The sequence below is a fragment of the Rutidosis leptorrhynchoides genome, chromosome 9 (assembly GCF_046630445.1).
Source record: "Rutidosis leptorrhynchoides isolate AG116_Rl617_1_P2 chromosome 9, CSIRO_AGI_Rlap_v1, whole genome shotgun sequence".
Taxonomy (NCBI): domain Eukaryota; kingdom Viridiplantae; phylum Streptophyta; class Magnoliopsida; order Asterales; family Asteraceae; genus Rutidosis; species Rutidosis leptorrhynchoides.
In genome coordinates, this window is record NC_092341.1 from 312,011,301 (window position 1) to 312,022,906 (window position 11,606).

An 11,606-nucleotide genomic window follows, 5' to 3' on the forward strand; every position below is an offset into this window, starting at 1 on the left:
GCATCTATCTTTGCAGAAATGGAATCTAAGTCATGACTAGAATCGGCTATAGCTGCTTTAGATGATCTAACGATATCTTTTTCTTGGTGCCACTCATGTGAGTGGGAAGCAGTGTTATCAATAATTTTATAAGCATCAGTTTCGGTTTTCTTCATAATAGAGCCACCAGTTGCTATATCGATGTCTTTTCTTGTAGTGATATCGCATCCCTGGTAGAATATTTGTACTATTTGACAAGTGTCTAAACCATGTTGCGGACATCCTCTTAATAACTTTTCAAATCTTGTCCACGCCTCATATAGAGTTTCATTTGGTTTCTGTGTGAACGTAACAATTTCTCCTTGAAGTCTTACGGCTTTAGATGCCGGAAAGAATTGTTTAAGAAATTTTTCAACTAAAACATCCCATGTATCAATCGCCCCTTCAGGTAACTATTCCAACCAATCTTTGGCTTCTCCCTTTAAAGTCCAGGGAAATAACATGAGATATATCTGTTCATCCTCCACTTCTCTTATTTTAAATAGTGTGCAGATCCTAATAAAGGTACGAAGATGTTCATTTGGATCTTGCTTTGGCGCACCACTAAATTGGCATTGATTAGTCACCATATGTAGAATTTGTCCTTTGATTTCATAATCTGGCGCATTAATGTCTGGATGAGTAATTGCGTGACCTTGGCCAGTGCATTTAGCTCTCATTCGGTCTTCCATGCTTAAAGGTTCCAGATTCTCCATAATTGAATTTGTTGAATCTGAATCACTAGAGGATTCTGATTTAATGGTTCGTTCCTCAACAATCTCTGTTTGAATGATTGGTGGTTCCGGAGGAAAAATTAATGGTTCTGGATCTATGAATTGTCCCTGAATATTCTCCGGATTCTCAATTGTGAGGACGGGTTCAAAAAATGGATTATCGGAAATTTGAATTGAAGTACTTGGTCGACTGGATGACGATTCTAAAGAAAAATCAATGGCGGTAATATTAGCTAGATGTCTTGATCTAGTTACAGGTGGTGAACATACAAAAGGTGGTGAACGTCTTGCTCGGTGCATTCACTGAATATCCTATTAGTTTTTAAAAGGAAAGAAAAATTATATAAGTTATCCAATTAATAGACTTTTCTGATTTTGCCCACGTTTCGAATAGCCAAAAGATGCAGCAGAGGGGCAGGATTCGTTTGGTCTCAATATAATTGAGTACGGTTTGGCTCCAATAACCCGGTCCACGTACAAATCCAACTATTACTACGAACCAGAAAATTTTGATGTCTATCAATTTAACCACTTAAAATAAATTTTCGTAATTTTAAGAAATTTAGAGAAGAAGTAGAATAAAAATCTATGTCCTAAAACTAGAATGGCGAGAAATAAGAAAGAAAAAGAGCGCGTCGAAAAAGGTCGAAAAAGAAAAGGGTTGAAAAATAAAAGGCGTCGAAAAAAGAAAAAAAATAAGAAAGAAAAAGAGATAATGACTATAAAACTTTTAAAACACTCGACTAACCCAACCTTATTACTATCACTAACTTAAAATTAAAATTGCAAATTGAGATTACTAATTGGAGTGATAATTGATACATAGGTAAAAGGCGTCGAAAAATGAAAGTAAGAAAGTAGCGCGTAGAAACTTAAAAAGGAACTAAAAACTAAGAATTAAAAGTTGCGTCTAAAAATATTTAAAACTTACAAGGAAAACTATATCCCAAATGGCAATAACTTAAAAAAAAGTACTAAAACTAGATAGGCGTCGCAAAATTCTAAAGCACCTAAATCTTAGTCTAAAGAAAAAGTACTTAAGGGATTTTACGGCAAAGCCTAAAAATCTAGAAGTAAAAATAACTATGGCAAAAACTATGGCTTAAAACTAAATACGAGCGAAAATTACAAAAGTTACGCTAAAACAATTAAAAAGGAACAAAATATAAAAATATACTAAAATTTGTAAAAAAAAAGTACAATTTTTATAAAAATATTATTTTTATATTATTTATTTTATAAAAATATTAATTTTATATTAATTAAACTAATTAAAACTAAATAAAATAAGAAAATTAAAACTAAATATTATACTAATAATACCCTAATTAGGGTTTAAATAATAATAATTAATTAATTACTCCGTATTAAATGCGAGATTAGGGTTCTGGTCTGGCCTGTCAGGGCGGCTCCACGAGTCGCGGTTGGCCCGGTTCAATATCTCCGCGAGTCGCGGAGGTTACAGGTTCACGTGCACCAGGTTCAAATTTCGACAGGTCAGTTTTTTATTTATATATAAATTTTTTTTATTTTTCTGTTTTTAGTATTTATATAAAATATTTATATTAATTAAATAAAATCTTATGTTTTTTTTAAAAACTAAAATAAAAATAGAAATACATAAAAATCTTAAAACTAGATTTATATGTATATATTTTTTTCAGTTTCTTTTTTTTTTTAAATAAACACAAAATATTTAAATAAAACTTATATTTTTATAAATTAAAAATAAAGAAACTTTATAAAACTTAAATATTTAACAAACTCTTAAAAATATTTATATTTTTGTTTTTCTTTTTATGTTTTCGAATATTTAAAACGTATTTTTACAAAAACGTATTTTTTTTATAAAAGTAAACTAAAAATAATTTTTTTTTTATATTAGCGTTGCGCTTCCGGCTTTTAAGCTAGATTTTAAGTTCCCCGGCAGCGGCGCCAAAAATACTTGATGTTATGCGAGGTGTATATAAAATAGCTTTAAATTTTACAAGGAAATACTATTAAATACGATACAATTTTACACAAGATATTTATTTATTTATAGAATGGATATACTTAAACCTTGCTACAACACTTATAGGCAGTGTACCCCAGTAGTGTAGTTTTTAGTAAGTCCGGTTCGTTCCACAGGGAAAAAAATCTTTAAACAAAGCTTAACGCTATATTAGTTTTATTTTATAAAAATACAAATATATATATAAGTAATATTATTATTGTAAAAATGAGGTTTTTACCGTTTAATGACCGGTTTGTCGATTTTAAAACTTAGTCGCAGTTAAAACCTAATGTAAAATATTAAAAATGAATATAACTTAATTTAAAGCGTAAAGTAAATAACGATAATGAAATTGCGATAAAAATGCGATAAAATAAACTTGCGATAATTAAAAAGTACGATAATTAAAAGTGCAATTAAATACAATAACAATAAATAAAAGTGCGATAATTAGAAGTGAAATTAAATATAAAATAAAGGAAATTAAATATGAAATAAAAGAATTATGCTTATTTAAACTTCCGTAATCATGATGTTTGACGTGTTGATTTTAGTTTATTCCCATGGGTTAATTGTTCTTTGTCCTGGATTATTTAATATGTCCATACGGATTTGTCCATAATAGTCCATCAGTCATAAATATAAAGAGCGAAAGCCTTCGTCAAATTATTCTTATTCCCGAAGTCAAATATTCCAACTAATTGGGGATTCGAATTGTAACAAGGTTTTAATACTTTGTTTGATGAATACACCAGGTTATCGACTGCGTGTAAACCAAGGTTTTACTACTTTGTTAACAATTACACCAATTACCCTTGAATGTAATTCACCCCTGTTTCAACAAATCTATTAACTATTAATCCAGTTCCGTGTCCGGTAAAATGAATAATTATTGGTATTTATAGATATCCCGCCCACCGTACCCAGTCAAGCGTATGTGGTTATATATAAATACGTCAAATTATAAGTTTGTATATTAAATTAACAAGGTATTGTTTAGTTAATATAAAACCCATTAATAGCCCATAGTCTAATTTCCACAAGTGTCGTTCTTTTATTCAAACCCCAATTATGGTACAAAGCCCAATTACCCAATTTTAGTAATTAGTCCAACATCATAATTACTTCGGTATTAAATAAGCATAATAATAACTTAGCTACGAGACATTAATGAAAATAATATAAACATAACTTACAATGATTAAAAATAGCGTAGCGTTACACGGACAGAATTTCGACTTACACCCTTACAACATTCGCTAACATACCCTTATTATTAGGATTTAAAATTAAAATTAAAATATAAATTATATATATATATATATTTACGTATATTGAGAGAGAGATAGATTATATGATATATTTTACGTCGAATTGCGCTGGCTTTTATAGGGATTTTCAAACTTTGGGGCTCCGCGACTCGCGGCCCTTTTCTTCTTCAAACTCCGCAACTCGCGGAGTTCGTAAAACCAGCTCACACCATTTTGTCTTTTAATTTGCCGACGTTTTTTAAATATAATATAATATATATATATATTAATTTTAAGAATTAATTATATATTATATTATATTTATGTGCATAGTTGACTTGTAATTTTTAGTCCGTTGCGTCGAGCGTTGAGAGTTGACTCATGTCCCGGTTCCGGATTTTCGAACGTCCTTGCGTACAATTTAATATCTTGTACTTTGCGTTTTGAATCTTGTACTCTTGTAATTTCGAGACGTTTCTTATTAATAATTGGAACCTCTTTGATTGTATTTTGTACTTTTGAGTTTTTTGGTCGTTTGCGTCTTCAATTCGTCAAATCTGTCTTTTGTCTTCACCTTTTATTATTTAAATGAATATCACGTGTATATAGAACAATTGCAACTAAAAGCTTGTCTTTCTTGAGGAATAATGCTATGAAATATATGTTCGTTTTTAGTATTATCAGGTGGTGTGGTGTCTTGGCCGAAAATCCAAGAGAGAGGAGAGGGATTTGTTGTTGAGAGAGGATTGTGAGAATTGTTTTGGTGCATGAAAAGCTTTAGCCTAGGTCTTTATTTATAGGTGAGGTTAGAAAATTCTAGAATTAGGGTTTAGGTTAAGAGTACTTAGGGAACAAGTTAGGATTTAGGCTGGTGTGGCCAAAATTTTGAGGGACAAGGAGGTCATTTCACCCTCTCTTTTTTTGTTGTTGTAAAATTCGGCTAGAGTTTAAGGGAAGGGTTTGGAACTTTTTCCTTTTAGTCCTTATACTTTAGATTAGCTTAAATGGTTCCAAACATGTTTAAGATTAATTAGTTACATACATTAAGTTTTAGTTTATTACCTTTTGTTCATGGAAGTTAATTAGCTTATTATTTACATCTTTTATTAACTTGTCAATTATTGTACAAAGTTAATTAATATGTTTTATAATTCTTAATACTTAACAATTATTGATTAAAGTTTAATCATTAAGTTTTAATTATATTGTTTGGGCATTTAATATTAAAATAAAATATAGAATGGAAAAGTGAGGGTCGTTATAGTACCTCCCCGTTATTAGAAACTTCGTCCCGAAGTTTTAGGATTTCTCGTTTGCATCAGCAGTTGAGAAGAGATGGAGGTATTTCCGTATCATTTGATCTTTGCGTTCCCATGTATATTAGGGGCTTCTACGCGAATCCCCACGGATTTTAACAATAAAGTTTGGTTTTCACGCTCCCTAGTATAATTGGGGCCCTTACGTGAATTCCAGTGAGTGTTAACAATATGAATATTGTTTTGTTTACACGTTTGATCTCATGATCCTTAACCTTAATAGGTCGTTTATAAAGTGCATTAAATGCAGAGATTTTTCAAGGAATAACAAGAGTGTCGTTTGACTAGTTTTCCTTTAAAAGGAAAGATGATGTTATACCAGCATTAAATGTGTCATTGAGCTTATTAAAGTCTTGAGTGTTCATGCCATAATAGTAGGGCAGATAAATAGAATGAAGTACGTAGAAATTTTAGTTACGTAGTTTGATGTATGGCTGGTGTTTGTTAGAGATAGTACCAGCTTCAAGTTTCGAAAGGTAACCACAATACCTTTAGTTTTCAAGAGATGTCTAATAGACAAATGAGATGTTAGTTGAGAATTCATTTGTAACATCTCGCGTTTTTCCGTTAAATTTATTTTTAACACTGTCTTTTTTTATATAATATCTTTCGTTATTTAAATTCGTAGTTCCCGTTGACTAACGTTCATAATATTTCCGTTATTTAATTATAACATCGCTCGTTTACTCGAGCGTTTTTTTTTTAAATATTCGTTTGGTTAATTCCCGTACCCGTTTTGAAACTTGAGGGACCAAAGTTGCCAAGTGGGCAAAGTGGTGACTAGGTCAACTAGTCAACCACTTCACCACCACCACTCATTCAACCTCCTCATCTCTTCTCTCTTTTCTCTCTTCCATTTTTGAACTCAAACACCCATTTCATTAATTCATCATCTAAATCCGAATCAAGAAGAAAACATCAAAACAAATTACATATTCGTGATCCTCTCTTCATCCTCTACATTTTGGTACCAATTTCATCACATTTGGGTAACATTTCTAAAACACTAGATTTCTCTAAATTCGTTTTATATGCTTGAAATGGTGTTAGTTAGTGTCTAAGGCTCAAGTATAACATGAATATATGTTTTGTTTGCTCGAATTGTTGTTTTGGAGTGACTAGCATGAATTTGAAAATGGGTGTGCTTAATCTTTGATTTTGGATGAGTTAATGTTGTTAAATTATTAAAGTTCATGTTTTAATTGTGTTACTAGTATCACTAGCTTCGTTTTGATGCGTAGGTTGATTAAGAAAACTTCAAACACATGATTATTGATTTTTGTGAATTTTGGTTAGGGTTTGATAGACTTAAAACAAACTTTCAATGTTTTGAATGCCATGAAATGTTATTAGTAAGTGTTTAGTTGTAATGTATGTTTCATTACCTTCAAAACGGCATATCATATGTGTGAATTGGATTCCCGAATCTTAAAATGCATTTTGTGAACTTGAAACTTTGAAAATAAACCTTTAAAGATCACTTGACGAATTTCGGTTATTGTAAACGATGTTTTTGCTTGATGAAAAGTGGTTAGTTGTGTTCCTTGTCAAAAGATCTTTTCAACGATATAAGATACGTGTTCTAAGTGTTTACGGTTTGTGATTTGTGCTAAATTGAGGTTTGGTTGTGACTTGAACTTTTGAAACAGACCAGGCACCAGGCCACGCCTATTGGCGCGGCGCGACACCATGGGCCGCAGTGCGACATTTGCCGTGTTTGGCTTCTGACCTACATTGTCAAATTTCGAAAAATGTTTGCTATGCTACGCACCTCCGATTCACATGTAACTTGTTTTAACATGCTTATATATGATTAAAAACCTCAGAAAAATAGTTCGAGACCCGACCCGAACGTGTTGACCTTTTCATTGACTTTGACTTGACCGAGTTTGACTTTTAGTCAAACTTAACCAAACACTTATGCAATCATTCAAATCTTATTTTATACTCGATTCTTGCATGAAACTTGTCAACGTGATTCACATGCTATATTTAATCGAGTCGTAACGAGCCATAGAACTAATTGGACACATTTCACCCGACCTTGTGTCGTAACCGGTTAATTGATACAACTTACTTGTTTAGGTCAAGTCTAAGCAACTTTCATGCACACGTTTACTTTGTGAAGTACTTTTATACTCGTGCACCCGAGGTGAGATCATAGTCCCATCTTTCAACAACTTTTATACTTTTAAATCATGGAATGAGAAACATATACAATTTTATACTACATACTATATACTTTGAACACAAGTACGAAAACAAACATTCCACGTGCGAGTTAGAACAAAAAGCCTCAATTCAATTATCATTAGTTACACTTGCAGGGTGTAAACGTGAACTTATATTATGTGATCACATGGGCTTGACGAGCCTCATTCAGACGGTTCGCTACCGTTAGCGGATGAAATATATTTTCGAGTATAGTGTATGTTCTAACACTACGTAACAGGGTACAAAATAGTTAAGTTTGATAATTGGGTGCTCGCGATACAAACAACAACTTTTGGAATGCAAACGATTTGGATAATTAACTATACGAAATCTTGTGGTTCAAAAACAACGTTTACAAACACCTATGATTTCACCAACGTTTTTCGTTGACAGTTTTCTATATGTTTCTCAGGTTCATGATTGGCTATTTGATACATGCTTCCGCGTACACTCATACTTGCTTGGGGTCAAGCATACATGCATACACTCTAATTTCTTGCTTGGAGTCAAGCATACATACATGCATACGCTAGTGATAGCACCTTTGGATTCAAACATATTGTTTACATACTTATGCTATTTATAGAAACCGTGACTTTCAACTTATATTATGTCTCAAGTTTATTTCATTTATACATTATACTTTTGAAAACTTAAACTTGTTGTCGATCCGTTTGGTAAACTAAACTTTGTAAGTCTTGTACTTTTCAAATGAATGCGACATAATTTTGGTCAAACGAGTCTCATATAGGGACTACGACCACGTAACGGGTCCTAAGTTAGCGGCGCCGTCAATGACGATTTTGTCGGGTCACTACAGATGGTATCATAGCGTTGGTTGTAGGGAACTAGGATATGCATTAGTGTGTCTGACAGAGTCGTTAGGACGCATTAGTGAATCTAGACTACAACCGGATAGTTAGCCATTGCATTCTGACATACATTTGCTATAGATAGCACTTACTTGACTACTTGTGCATTATACTTGAATCATTCTTAGGAAAACTTCTTAATGGTACCAAGTTTTCATCATACGAATCTGTAATCTACCACTTTCGGGTAACACACGTAAACTTAAGATTCGTACGCGTAAGGACAACGACTACTTCATTAGTCATACTTGTTCGGGAACTCTGTCTCCCAGATTGTTATTCGCCACCGTTTCAACTTACTATCGGTGTCGCACCGGTGTTCCTTACTATCTACCACTTCTTGTTACTACCATCACTACTCTAGGTGAGTATCGTCATCACTATTTATCACTACGGTTGCGTACTATTCGTTATCATGATTCGTTACACTTCTCGTACCGGAATACATTATTGTTTGACTTGAACCGCATTGACGTGAACAATCATTTATACACTTCCCTTGGGGAACGCTTCTTTAGAGTTGCACTAATTCTTTCGATTCAATACGAGTCACGTTAGAGACGTCGTTACACTTTGTTCATTTTAGATCTTCACGATTGCACAAACTTGAATCTATGGGGTGATGTAGGAATGGAGGTATGAGTTAGTATAATATAACGACACTCGATCAACGTGGTTATATTATAGTAAGTCATACCAAAGTTCTAATGACTCGTGATGGTGATTGAACTCGATCAACCTAATCACCACCATGTGCCATGTACATGACTTCATTTTTCTTATTTGAACATCCAAAATCTCCGAGAATACTGATAACAACCATACCCTGGACACATCATCGATTATTTTCGAACCATATTTATGCTTCCGAATGAATGACAAATTCTTTCGACTTCAACCATATGTTACACGTGTATACTATCTCGTTTTCGCACAGTTTTACCAACGAACTACAATATGCTTGTTATGCTCACATTGAGGCGGAAACTTTTCTCGCATTACACTCGTACTTCCGTGTAAGGAAATCTTTTATCTAAATTCTCAATGGAGAGAGAGACTCTTCACATTATACTAGTATTCACCACGAGGGGGGAATAGTCCTAACAAACGTTTTTAGAAACCGATAAATCTTCCGCGGCGCGAAATTCTTGAGAAACGAAAACTTGTTCAAATATATCTTAAAGAAATGTACCTCGTCTCAGATCGAGATTCTCGTTTCACTTCTACATTTTTGGAGTGCCTTATAAAAAGCCTCGGGACCACGTTTAGACATGAGTACAACACATCAACCACATCCCGAAGGACCAAACAAACATACGATTCAAACCTTGGAAATCATAATACGAGTTCGTGTTATCGACTTCAAATTTACTTGAGGAAAAGTACTTGCCTTTAGTCAAATTCTCTTACTACAATGATTTTCATTCGTGTATTAACGCCGCACCTTCTCGAAACTTTATATGGCCGCAAATGTCATTCTCTTAATTGTTGGGCCGAAGTATACGACAAGCAAATCACCGGATCCGAACTCATTCATGAAATAACCGTTAAAATTGTTCAAATCCAAGAAAGGCTCGAGACGGCCCGTAATCGCCACTATGCCAATGTTAGACGTAAACCTCTCAAATTCCAAGTGGGTGTCCACTTAATGTTAAAAGTCGCACCTTAAAAAGGTGTAATCTATTCGGGAAACGTAGAAAGCTAAATTCGCGATATTTTAATCCTTTTGAAATCTTGGGACGTATTGGACCCGTTGCTTACCGTTTCGAATTCCCAACTCAAACAAATTCCGTTCATCCTACATTCTGTGTATCAAACTTAAAGACGTGTCTTGCGAAACAAGAACTTGTTATCCTCTTCGATGAACTTACTATCGGTGATAAGCTTCACTTCCTAGGAGAACCGTTTGAAACTATGAATCGTGTAACCAAACTCTAAAACAACGTAAAAACCCCGATTTTCGAAGTTCGTTGAAATGCCCAAGGAAGTACCTCCCCCTATTCATAGAATTGGCAATGCAAGATCTCGAGGAAGAAACAATGACTACTACTTCCAACCAAATTTCGGGACGAAATTTCTTTTAAGGTGTAGGTAATGTAACATCCCGCGTTTTTCCGTTAAATTTATTTTTAACACTGTCTTTTTTTATATAATATCTTTCGTTATTTAAATTCGTAGTTCCTGTTGACTAACGTTCATAATATTCCCGTTATTTAATTATAACATCGCTCGTTTACTCGAGCGTTTTTTTTTAAATATTCGTTTGGTTAATTCCCGCAACCGCTTTGAAACTTGAGGGACCAAAGTTGCCAAGTGGGCAAAGTGGTGACTAGGTCAACTAGTCAACCACTTCACCACCACCACTCATTCAACCTCCTCATCTCTTCTCTCTTTTCTCTCTTCCATTTTTGAACTCAAACACCCATTTCATTAATTCATCATCCAAATCCAAATCAAGAAGGAAACATCAAAACAAATTACATATTCGTGATCCTCTCTTCATCCTCTACATTTTGGTACCAATTTCATCACATTTGGGTAACATTTCTAAAACACTAGATTTCTCTAAATTCATTTTATATACTTGAAATGGTGTTAGTTAGTGTCTATGGCTCAAGTATAACATGAATATATGTTTTGTTTGCTCGAATTGTTGTTTTGGAGTGACTAGCATGAACTTGAAAATGGGTGTGCTTAATCTTTGATTTTAGATGAGTTAATGTTGTTAAACTGTTAAAGTTCATGTTTTAATTGTGTTACTAGTATCACTAGCTTCGTTTTGATGCGTAGGTTGATTAAGAAAACTTCAAACACATGATTATTAATTTTTGTGAATTTTAGTTAGGGTTTGATAGACTTAAAATGAACTTTCGATGTTTTGAATGTCATAAAATGTTATTAGTAAGTGTTTAGTTGTAATGTATGTTTCATTACCTTCAAAACGGCATATCATATGTGTGAATTGGATTCCCGAATCTTAAAATGCATTTTGTGAACTTGAAACTTTGAAAATAAACCTTTAATGATCACTTGACGAATTTTAGTTATTGTAAACGATGTTTTTGCTTGATGAAAAGTGGTTAGTTATGTTCCTTGTCAAAAGAGCTTTTCAATGATATAAGATACGTGTTCTAAGTGTTTACGGTTTGTGATTTGTGCTAAATTGAGGTTTGGTTGAGACTTGAACTTTTGAAACAGACCAGGCA

The 11,606-nt window shown here is 33.3% G+C and overlaps 1 non-coding gene across 1 annotated transcript; it reads left to right on the forward strand.

The window, feature by feature from the left end:
• Window positions 1-243: 243 nt before the first annotated feature.
• On the forward strand, window positions 244-350 carry LOC139869530 (small nucleolar RNA R71). The gene has a single exon (XR_011766139.1). It is a non-coding gene; the product is annotated as a small nucleolar RNA R71 (small nucleolar RNA).
• Window positions 351-11,606: the final 11,256 nt, after the last annotated feature.